The sequence below is a fragment of the Erithacus rubecula genome, assembly GCF_903797595.1.
Source record: "Erithacus rubecula genome assembly, chromosome: 9".
Lineage (NCBI taxonomy): Eukaryota > Metazoa > Chordata > Aves > Passeriformes > Muscicapidae > Erithacus > Erithacus rubecula.
In genome coordinates, this window is record NC_136660.1 from 10,434,294 (window position 1) to 10,445,483 (window position 11,190).

The window sequence follows — 11,190 nt, forward strand, 5'->3', positions numbered from 1 at the left end:
CAAGGAACCCATAATTCAAAAGAGCTCCACTCCAGGTCTCTATACCTCACACTCATTATGCTGCACTTTCAGCCAAGCCATTACTTCTATGTCATTGAAGGAGTTGTATCCAAAACACCATGTAAGTGCTTGGAACTCAGAGTAACATTCACAAAGTGGACACTGCTATTTTTGGGAATAAGCTACATGATCATCAAGAAGCTCCTCTGAACTCCCCACTTGACTAACCTCACCAACCCATTGGTATAAAGGCTCTACTCTGCACAACTGTAATTCAAGGAGCTGTTCAAGCTATGATTTATGGAATATTTTCAGCTCCAGTTGATTTCTTAAACTAACAGAACTACACTAAAGAAGTTTAAAAGGCAAGCAGTACTGCTCCCAAAGAAATTCAAAAGCTGTAACAGAGGACAACAGCAGTTCTATCAATTTCACTTGTCACTGTTCTTCATACAGAAGCTACAAAAGATACAGTTGGCTGGCCTTACTTCCATGTGAAGTAGTATCTATTCCTACTCAGCAACAAAAAGCTACTACTAATATTAAAAAAAATAATAATAATCACAAAACAAAAGAAGTTCCAAAGATTGCATATTTTCATTTGTACAAACTGGTCACAATGCCAGTCAATGACACTGTACAATGGAAGTCTTGACCAATGCCCATACAAACTACAAATAGTTTTAGTTACTGACATTGAGGAGAGGCACAACTCAATTATGCACAGAATTTTACTATATTGTGGAAATTTAGTACAATGACCTCAGGTTCATTGAAGAAGCAACTGAACAGATAAGGCAGTTTCTGCTTCAACATACAAAGGTGCTTGGCCAAGGTATCAACTGAAAGACAAGAATGTCTTACCTAGCCCAAAGAAAATCTGCTCAAAGTAGCTGACTGCAAATAAAGCATATACTCCACATTCTGACTTAAAGCAAGAGATGGCACAGGAAACAGTGAGAAAAGGAAATGTTACATGTAGACACCTAAAAGCCAGCAATTTTCCAAACATAAGGAGAACACAGTAGAAGAGAGATGGATCCTTTTGTAAGATATCCATCACTTTACTAATATTTAAGAAATACAGAGAAAAGCAGGAACATAGGATGTAGGCCTTCACTGACCTTATCTTCAAAAGCACTATTGGATAAACCTCTGGAGTTAAAACTCAGCTGGATCACACCAAAGTGAGTGACAGCAATACTAGATACTATCACTATAGTTCAACAGATGCCTCATCAACACAGAAAAGTTTAGTAAAATATTTCATGTCTATGAAAACTTTCTTTAATAAAGCTATTGACCAGTTTCACCTGAACAGGACCCTGTCTGTGCTGCAATTTATTCATTATACACAACAAGTCATGCTTTCCTTTTACTTCACAGCAAGTTCAGGTATTGGGAAACCCAGAAGCCAGTTAGTCATTCTGAGCAGGAATTTATCCACCCCAGGGTGCAAAACCTGTCAGAACAAGTAACCAGAATAATCTTAGCTGACCCAAACTTCTCAGCTGCTTTCTCCTACCTCTTATGAGAGCAGATACACACCCACTTTCTGTAACATCAACAGTTGTAAGGGAAAAGTCAGTCTTAGTTTAAAAGAAGCATGTAATATGGTTTTTTTTTTTCCTTCTAACTGAAGGTTTTGGAAGCCTTACAAAGAAAATACCTTATCTGCGAAGCCAGAACTTCCAGTTTGGGCAATATTTTTACTTCTATTTAGTAATCCAACAGGAACATAACCTATTTTAGATACTTGGCCTGCTCCCTCCCATATCTCCACACAGACCAAAAGGTTTCAAGAAGAGAATGGGTCCCTCCATTTGCTATACCACCATATATCATAAAAAAAAAAACACAGGATGCCACCAAATTTCTTTGCTGACAAATACACTCTCACTTCAGAGAACATCCTAAACTTTATACATATTGTGACTTTTCTCCACTTCCAGGAATGCCACTTGTTCAGTCTCTAGTTATATTATAAGCTATAAGAATATATCTTCTTTTTCTCTTTTCATAAGAAAAAGCCTCTGAGAGACTGATTACAGCAATATGCAACAAACAAGTGATGACCATATAATTTACTTTGGGTTTTGTGGTTTGCTTTCTTAAAAATGTTCCTTGCCTTGGATATAAAGGGCAGTCTGTCTACATCCACACCGTATTTCTCAGCCTTCCCACTGAATATTACTATATATTAATTTTTACATATATATATATCACATATAATAAAATAGTTATTTATTTTAACAGTTTAAATCAAATCAAGGCATTTCTTGGTTAAAAAAAATTAAAATCCCAGGGTTTAAATCTGATATCCAATAATGAGCATGCTAAGAAATGACTGCATATTATCTGGATAATACTAGTTACACTGACCACTTGTTCTGTTTAAACAATGCTGACGCCATGTCACAGAAACAAGATGTGGAATTCAACCCATAAAACATCTTTTTTTCTCCCTTCATACCCCAATTAACAGGGTCTATGCTTTCATCACCAAGGAACACTCATTTCAAATGAGGCACCAGGGAATGCCACATTTTGGGGGAAGTCATGGAGGGTTTGGGGACAGTGCTCTTAAAGCTTTCCTTTGCTGCCCTTGACCTCTATCAGCTGCATTTATAACACAACCAGGACAGCCTCATTTTACTTGCCAAGAAGGACAATCACCAGCTTACAAGCCACAAGAGAAAATGGCTTTTTGTGGCCACGTAGACAGTTCAATCACCCTGTAATTCACTTCTTTATCTCCTTTCTGGTATAGAAACATACTCATGAAATACCCAACTAGAAGACAAACCTCTAAGGCAGGACTGGAAAATCTTAAAGATAGGACAAAACATCCTTCACCAATGTCTCACAATCCTAGTCACTGTCAGTTCTTCAGCAGAAAAAATGTCTCAGCCCAAATACACAGGAACAAGTTAATGCTTTGGGAATTACAGCAAGCAGGTTTGCAGAACCCCCTGAACATGCTACCACATCACAGGGAAGATTAAAAAGAAAAAAACCAATGCTGCTTCAGGACAAGCCCATGCTTGAACAGCTCCAGCCCTTCCCCCAAAAGCCAGTGCTCTGGCAGGTCGTGAGAAAGCCTTGACTGTCTCGCCCAAAGTCTCTGTATCCGCCCCTGGGGAAGGAGGAAAAACAGGCTTTCCACCTCTCAAGATGATGCCAAGAACAACACTGTGCCATTTAGAGATCAGGGCAACAAAGGTTGTGAAGGGACACAGCCAGTGCTCCTTCCAACACAAACCTCAGTCTCTGCAACAGCTAATTACACACACACCAGCAGAATTAGAAGGTGCAGAGCTTAGACACAAACACTTCCTAAGCTGTGCCTTCAGTTAAACGAGAAGCATACCTCCTGATGGAAAAAACGTGACAACACAGGAAACTGCCATGTAAATGAGCTGACAGTACAGTGTGACTGGCTCCCAAGCAGGCAGCTCAGATAAAACAACACACAGCCGAACTACACCTTCCCTTCTCACCAGCCCCAGCTGGACAGGCTCTCAGTTGAGCACCCTGCTTTGCAGGAGCAGACCACTGCTATGATCACTTTGTCAAAACAGCCTTTGCAAGCTCAGCCTGGTGGACACTTGGCAAAGAAAGCTGCCTTGCTGTCTTCCAATAGCCATCTCACCAACTGCTTTCCAAGAGTCATCTCACTAATTGCCTTCCATTAGCTTCAAGTCAGACAACTTTTCTGATGAACCTTCCTGCTCCACAGGCTTGTCACACAGCCAAACTGAAGTAACTTAGTACTCAGGGCAGGGTAGAAAGCTTTGCTGTTTTTATCCTTTATGAGATACAGCTACACCACTGCAGGCATATTTCATCCCCATGAAGTCCTTCCCTGAGCACCATCTAACAACAAACTGTTGAGGGAAAAGCAATATGCATCAAAAGAATCAGCTCCATACCCTGGCAGTCAGAAGGCTGCTTCACATAAAGACCAAAGTCCAGGTGTCTCCCTTCAGATCCAAATTACTTGAGGCTGTTCCCTTTGTTTTCTACTCCAGAAGTTTCTCAATGTCAATGAACATATTTCAGCATCCATTTTACACCCCAAAGCAAGAATACACAACTTGCCAAGCTGAATAAATGAGTTTGTTTTTTTTTTAAATACTGAAATTCACAACTTTCAGCTGCCTCCAAATACTCTGCTTCATCCTGTAGCTGCTAGTGCAGCAACTCAAACACCTGACTTACCTTCAAGTCCATCAATTATTTAAAGCTCCTTTTCACAGATACTCAAGTATCAATTATTTAGTCATTGAGCAGGAAACAAAAACTATTAAAAGAGGAAAAGAGATTTCTGGAAAGGGCTGTTGGGCCACATGAATATCTGGGGTTGTACACTAACAACCTGCCTGAAACAGAACCGAGAATGCCAAAACAAAACAATCCCTAAAGCCAAAAGCTCACATGCACAAAAGCTCATCAAGTGTCTGAGCCAATTAGTGGCAAAGAGCCCCAGTTACATTAAGGAGTTTCAGGATAGGACTTCCCATAGAAGACCTTCATCAGTTTGATATAAATGCTTATTCTCTAGCCCAGGAGCATAAAACTCAAGAAGCTCCTTCCTAATACCACTGAAGCTCTTTTACAATACCAAGACAACTTTCAACAATGCTTATTACAAAGATCAAGGGAAAGCAGAGCCCTGTGTTTATTACACCCTTGCCTTTCCCACTCAGGTTTATGTTGCAGACAGGTAGAGATATTATAAAAGAAAGGTCTTATAAAATATGGTTTAGGCCCTGCTACTCTAGCTAAGTTAGCAGTAGCTGTAAGTTCCCATAAGAAAATCAGAGGAATTAAAAGTCAGTTAACACAACAACCTATTCTGGCAAGAAAAATAAGTTTGCACCTGCATAAACAATAGATCTGTCCCATGAGAATCAGTGAACAAAATATGTAAACTAACCAAAAATAGAGAGATTTGACAGACATACACCCTAGCCATTTACCAACCAATAAACTGAGTATATTGTTAGTCAATTAGGTCTAACCCCCTTCTGATATTTCCTATAAATATGAGCTTTGTGAATAAAGAATTGGCTATTCTGTGTGAAGAAACTGAGTCCTGTCTGCTCTTTACTGCAACAGGTTTAGATTAAGGATGAGGACAGGCCTAAGATTTTCAGCTTTTGCACAACTTCCGAAGACAATGACACAAAGAGCTTTTACCCTAGAGAAGAGCAGAAGTTCTTCCACTCGTGTGTCATACATAAGCTGTGCTATAATGAAAATGACAAAACACTGTTGCCTGGCCCCTAAAGAGCTGAAGAAAGACAGGAAACACTGAAGCAAAACAAGTGCTGAACCCTCCCCTCTGCCAGACAGGGGCTGAGGCACAGTTTGAACCAGAACAGAAAATAAACTTATTTTTAAACCCAGTTAAGAGCTCTGGCTTTGGATATAGCTCCTATTGTGACCAGCATGTTTTATTTTCATTTGTTAAAGGTTTTCTGCACGAGTGATAACAGAATTCACATGTGAATAATCAAGCAGAATGGTTGTTCTCTCTGAGGGCTTCGATTCCAAGATTTATATCAGATTGGCTAAAAGGTTTAGCAAAAGCCTGGCCATTCAAGGCAGTGGTTTCAACTGCAAACATCACAATCTCTTACACAGTCAATGTATAAGGATCACCACTTTTGCAGGTGATCCTCAACACCTGCACTTTGCTGTTATCCTCACCTGTCACATGCCCAAAATAGAAGAATTTGCCCAACAAGGTTTTTTCCGCTGACCGACCATCTGAAAGCAGATTTTATCCAGAATAAAGTTATTTTAGAACACACAAAAAACCCCAAACAAATATGAGCTTCAACTATACTTAAGTAGTCAAATTATGCATTTAAAATTATGTCATTAGAGCTCTGACATTCCAGTCCCTCCCCTTCTTTTTAGATTACTAAATCAAAATTCAGATTCCTGTATTCTTGGGAAGATCCAAACTATTACTCTTTAAAACCCACACACGTCTAACCTTGATAAGCTTTAGTCTGACACTGTTCTTAACATTTAGGAGATACTTTTGTCTGAGCATGAGCCAAAGGATACTGACATAAGACCATCCTTTGGATCTAGAATACAACCTTTGCATCTAGAAATAACTTCTGCTTGATTCCCCTTTAGTAACAGCCTGCATCATGTACTGTTTGAGGGTCTACTTTACTTTATCAGAGCAATTTTGGCTTGAAGCAAAATGAGAACCACAGCACGTTTATGGATTTTGTGAATTGCAGCTGTCTTAGCCTTAGAAACTCACCACAGGTGGCAAAGTATGAAAGTCTGTTGTACCAAAAACAGGAAGTTTTGACACAAGAGGCCACAGTGCAAAGCAACATGGCACGGAGAGCTCACAAGTAAAGTGTGTCTGAAATGCACAGATTTTTCCTACCCCACCCAGGTGAAACTTTCTGTAAAAGCAAAAACATAAAGGCAGGATCTATGGAACATTGCTCTGTGAACTCCACTTCCCCTCACATACATCCCAATGAGAATTCTGAACTAACACAGGGAGATCAAAACAAGAATTTAATTTAATCACACAGTGCTCAAACTGTGCCACACCTAACCCACAATGAGAAATTTGATAGACCATAAGAATCAATTGTAGCAGTTTGTCAGCAGAAAAATTCCTCTTTTATCCAAACACTCATTTACAGGTAATGGCACACTAGCAGCCATGCACTGAAGGTTCATAAACTAGATTAAAATACCCTCTAAGAAAATCAGAGGTCAGTTTCAAAACAAAACAATCCAATATTCCTCAGTTATTCATTAGAAGCAGACAATAAACTCATTCATCATCCAGATATAACCAAATTAATAAGACACCATATCAACAATTTTCTTGCTAGACCCAAGAGGCAAAAAGTTATGCCTTCAATACCCAAGAAAGCATCCCAACTAAACAGCATCTTAGGGCTCAGAGCAAGGGCTTTTTATGGCCATTTCATTAAGTATTACAAGGCCTCACCCTAATAAAAGGCAGCCCAGAACACACCCCCTTGCAGTCCTGTTAGGTGTGTTACCCATGTGAAGGCTCTGCACAGCACTGGTACTAAAAGATCACACTTTTTCTTTCTTTTCTGCCACCCTCCCACTCCCCACAAGGAGGCAGGAAGGACAGGAAAGAGCCCTTGAAATGGAAACAATATGATTCGTTTGTCCACAATGCACTGAATGTCAGGCAAAGCCTGTGCCCAGAAACACAAACAAGACTTAAGGGAGTTTTCTTCTGATTTGGGGACTGGAGATAATGCTTCAACACAAAGGAAGCTAACTAGATTAACTTATACCAAAATAAATAAATAAATCACAGGAAGCACACATCACTCAGCTTCCCATGACTGCTATTTAGACCTAGACTGCACCTTCAGCAAGTCCACCTGGGAACAAGATCAAACATAAAACAAAATGCCAACTGTGTAACTTACTTGCACGTTGTTTTTTCAATATAAATGCACTTCCAAACTTTTGGAAAGCTATTTCTAAAAATTCCTGTTTCAGTGGCATTATAGTTTTGAGCAAGACAACCTTCTAAGGACAGGCAGCAACACTTAATTCCATCCTCCAAGAACAGAGCTAAAAGGATATAGAACACACCCTAAAAGTACTTTCTTCCAGTATCATTAACCAAAGGATAATGCTACCAACCCAACTGTCCTGAATTCCTGTGAAAAGAAACAAAACACACAAACCAAATCAAAAGCTGCAATGTAGTTTCTGCCATAGCTCATTCCTACTTCACACCAGTGACCAGACTTGAATTCCCACCTGAGCCCTTCTCTGTATACAATTCTTGTGTCAAGCAGGCAGTGCTAGCTCCTCAACCTTCCACACCAAAGCATTTCAAGCTTCACACATTTATTGTGAGTATAAAGTGTCTCAGTAACGATGCCTTACTCCCTGCTGGAGATAGCCAGGAAAGAGATGGATCATCTCACCAGAGAGCACTTACGAACAAGACACACCCTGTGCTTCCATCCTCTAGGAACTGCTTTCCTTCCATTTCATCCAGAGTTCTAGGTCACAAGGCTTATGTCACTGTAACAAACAAAAACCCAAGCAAACTAAAAAGGAGTGCTGGAAGAACTTTGTCCTGCCAGTCATTTCAAAATATCCTTCACACCTCGACCACCATCTCCTTGGAAGAGCCACTAAAGAAAGGAAAAAATACCCAAACAAGTAGCTTCTTTTACAGCATGGGTCAGGTTTCTTTGTCGGGTTTCATTAATTTTTTTTTTTTTTTTTTTTACCCAGAAGTCTCAAAATGAGAGACATGCTAAGTCTACACAGCACATGGAAGGTAAAGCAAGAGCCAGAACAGAATTGACCACGGAGCATCACCTGTGGCACGGCGCCCCACGGCCGGGGCTGTTCAGCAGGAGGCTGAAAGGGTGTCACAGAGAGGTCAATCACTACCTCAGCCTACGGGCAATTAAAGTTAAAATATTTTCAAAATTAAGTGACGGGTCTCAATCCTTACACCCACGGCGCCCCTCCAAGCAGCCTGGCAGCAGACTGGGACGAACAACAGAGCGGGCAAACCGGCTGCAGCATCCCGAAAGGCCTTTCTCTACTATTTTAATTTGCATTATTATTTCTCCCTCTCATAGCAGCTCACCGAGACAAGCTAGCACGAACTCCCAGAGGAAGCCTCGCCCGGCCCCTCCGGCTTCCTCTGGCGGACAAGGACAATGGCAGGGGCTCGCCGCAGCCCCGCGCTGTGGGAAACTCGGGCAGCCGCAGGGCTCTGCCCCGGTTCGCCGGCCGCCAGCCCGGGGATGCTGCGGGGAGCAGACTGCTCCGGGAAGAGCGGCAGAAACGCCGGCGCTTCTAGACGGGGAGGGAAGGGAGCACTCCGAGTACGGCGCGACCCCCGGGGCGGGGCGGGCAGCACTCACCGGGCAGAGCCTGCTCGCTAAGTTTGGCCGAGCGGGCGGAGGGCGAGGCGGCGGCAGGCGGCAGGCGTGGGCGGGGGTCCCTCCGCTGCATGGGCTAGTCCATGGACACGGCGGCGCTCCCGGAGCCTGCTCCCGTCAGCCCAGCCGGTGAGCCAGGCGTGCCCCAGACCGAGCCGAGCCGCCCCGCCGCTCTCCCGCCGGGCCGAGGCAGCGCGGAAATGAATGTCCCGGCCACGCCCGCTCCGCACGCAGCCGTGCTCCACACAAAGGGGGCGTGCAGGAAGCCCGGCTCTGCCTGCCGACCGCGGTCCCGCCGGCGGGCGTTCCCCAGCACCCCCGGGCCCGGGCCGAGCCTGCGGGCCCAGCCGCCCCCGCCCCCGCTCCTCACGGTCCCGGCGGGGCCCGCGCCTTTGTTGCCTTGGGCTCGTTCCGTGGCCGCGGCCCCCGGGCCGGCCCTGCGGCGCAGCCCGCAGCGGTGCCTCCTACCGCCGCAGGGCTTGGGAGCGCGGCCCGGCGCCTCACTGACGCCACGGCCGAGCCTACCTGGAGAGCCCGAGGCGAAGGAAAAACATCAGATAAAACGACCCCCAAGAGTATTTTGAGTTTTTTACAGCTCCCGGGAGAGGCTGGGAAGGGGAGGGAGGCTGAGCTGCTGACAGTGGCAGTGGGCAGGTGATGGCTCCCGCCTGAGGCAGCACCGCCTGGCAGGTGGGAAATGCTGCCGACCTCCGCGCTGCCCTTCTGCTCCCTTTCCACACCTTGTGATCTCTCTGGACACGGGGAAACCTTTCTGTCATCTTCACTCCCTTCCTCATACACAGAGCAAAATGTCTTCAGTGCCTCGCTAATCATGAAAATACATTGGTGTGCAGGAAGGCGAGGCTAAGGGAGGTAGTGCGGCACCACACAGGCTGCCTCGTATCGTCTGCACTTCTTCACCTGCCCCAGCCCTTGGAGGAATTCCCTGAGGAAATCCTTATTCAGGATCAGGAGCAAGCCCGCTCACAAAGACAGCAGCAATCGCGCTGAAGTGAAAGGAGCTGTTGAGCAATCGAATGGTGTGGGTTTAGTACTTGTCTAGTGTGCTAATGCTCCGCTCATCAAAGCTGACAACCAAAAGCGTGCTAGAATTGATGGCAAATGCAGTTTCCCTCACCCACGCCCTTCTAATGTCTGACAAAGCAGATACACACCAGTGTGTCACCCACTCGCCGCTCACATGATTTAAGATTCCTTCTCTTTTCCCACATACAGTTATGTAAATAAATGGGGGTTTGAGTTTTGTTTGTTGTTGTTTTTTAAAGGGCGGAGAGTATTTGCCAGCCTCCCCCAAGCTTGCTCAAGACTTTGAAACCAAAGCAAAATTGAACTGTTAAAACTGGCAGAAGATGTTCCCCGAATTTTGAGTAGAATCTAAGAGGGGAAGGGGAGCTCGGAAAGGTCACTGGATTATCAGATGGTAAGAAGAACTAGAAGAGATCCTTTCTCCATCTCAGAAGTACTGAAGTAATCTCAGAGCACTGAGTCACGTCTTCAGAAAGTCCGGAGCCGAGGCAGAAAGCTCGAATATGCTGATTCTGTGACAGATAGGAAAATGGTGCAATAGTAACTGCTACGGTTCAATGGGGAAAATGGGAAATTTCAGGGAAATTCAGCAGCTTTAGGATGTAAGAACTGTGGAATTAGGAAGGGCATTTGTCGATAAAATAAGGTTCTCTTGCAATTTACCATTTGTAAAATGGTTAGTGTTAGCAGTTGACAGCACAGTTGAATTGACTGTGTTCACATGGAGCTGGTTCGAACAGCCTCTCTGTTGTCCCATTTATTTGCCTTTGACATTATCTCCGCACAGTGCTTCACTGTGTTGCCAAGAAAATTGGAGTAAAAATCTCATCCATCACAGAAACCATTAACTAAGTGCTAGGGCAAATTGGAACACTCTTTAAAAGACAGTCACTTCAGCAGTAAGAGATGTAATAATCCTGCAGGAATGAAAATAGGAAATCTGAATTTCTAACTGCACATGTGCAGGCCAATGTTCATGTTTTCCTCTGACTACTGCAAAACATTTTCTAAAATTAACGAAATCATCATGAGCAGTAGCTGGTGGAAAATGGCCTGACCAGAACTGTTCACCACTGTATCAACATTATCACTAAATACCATTTTTCAGTGTAAAAAAAAAGTCTGTTTATGGAGGGAGGCATCCAGAAATCGGAGTTAAAGTTGGAATTGTCATGTGGTTTTGATAATTACG

At 43.7% G+C, this 11,190-nt stretch overlaps 1 protein-coding gene across 1 annotated transcript in view; it reads right to left on the reverse strand.

Moving 5' to 3' along the window:
* The window catches only part of TSPAN14 (tetraspanin 14), a 33,271-nt gene extending 23,972 nt beyond the window's left edge, over positions 1 to 9,299 (reverse strand). Inside the window, exon 1 of the mRNA XM_079311899.1 lies at positions 8,934 to 9,299. The gene's annotated coding sequence lies outside the window, so the exon portion shown is untranslated. The remainder of the gene's footprint in view (positions 1 to 8,933) is intronic.
* Between the last annotated feature and the right edge of the window lie 1,891 nt (positions 9,300 to 11,190).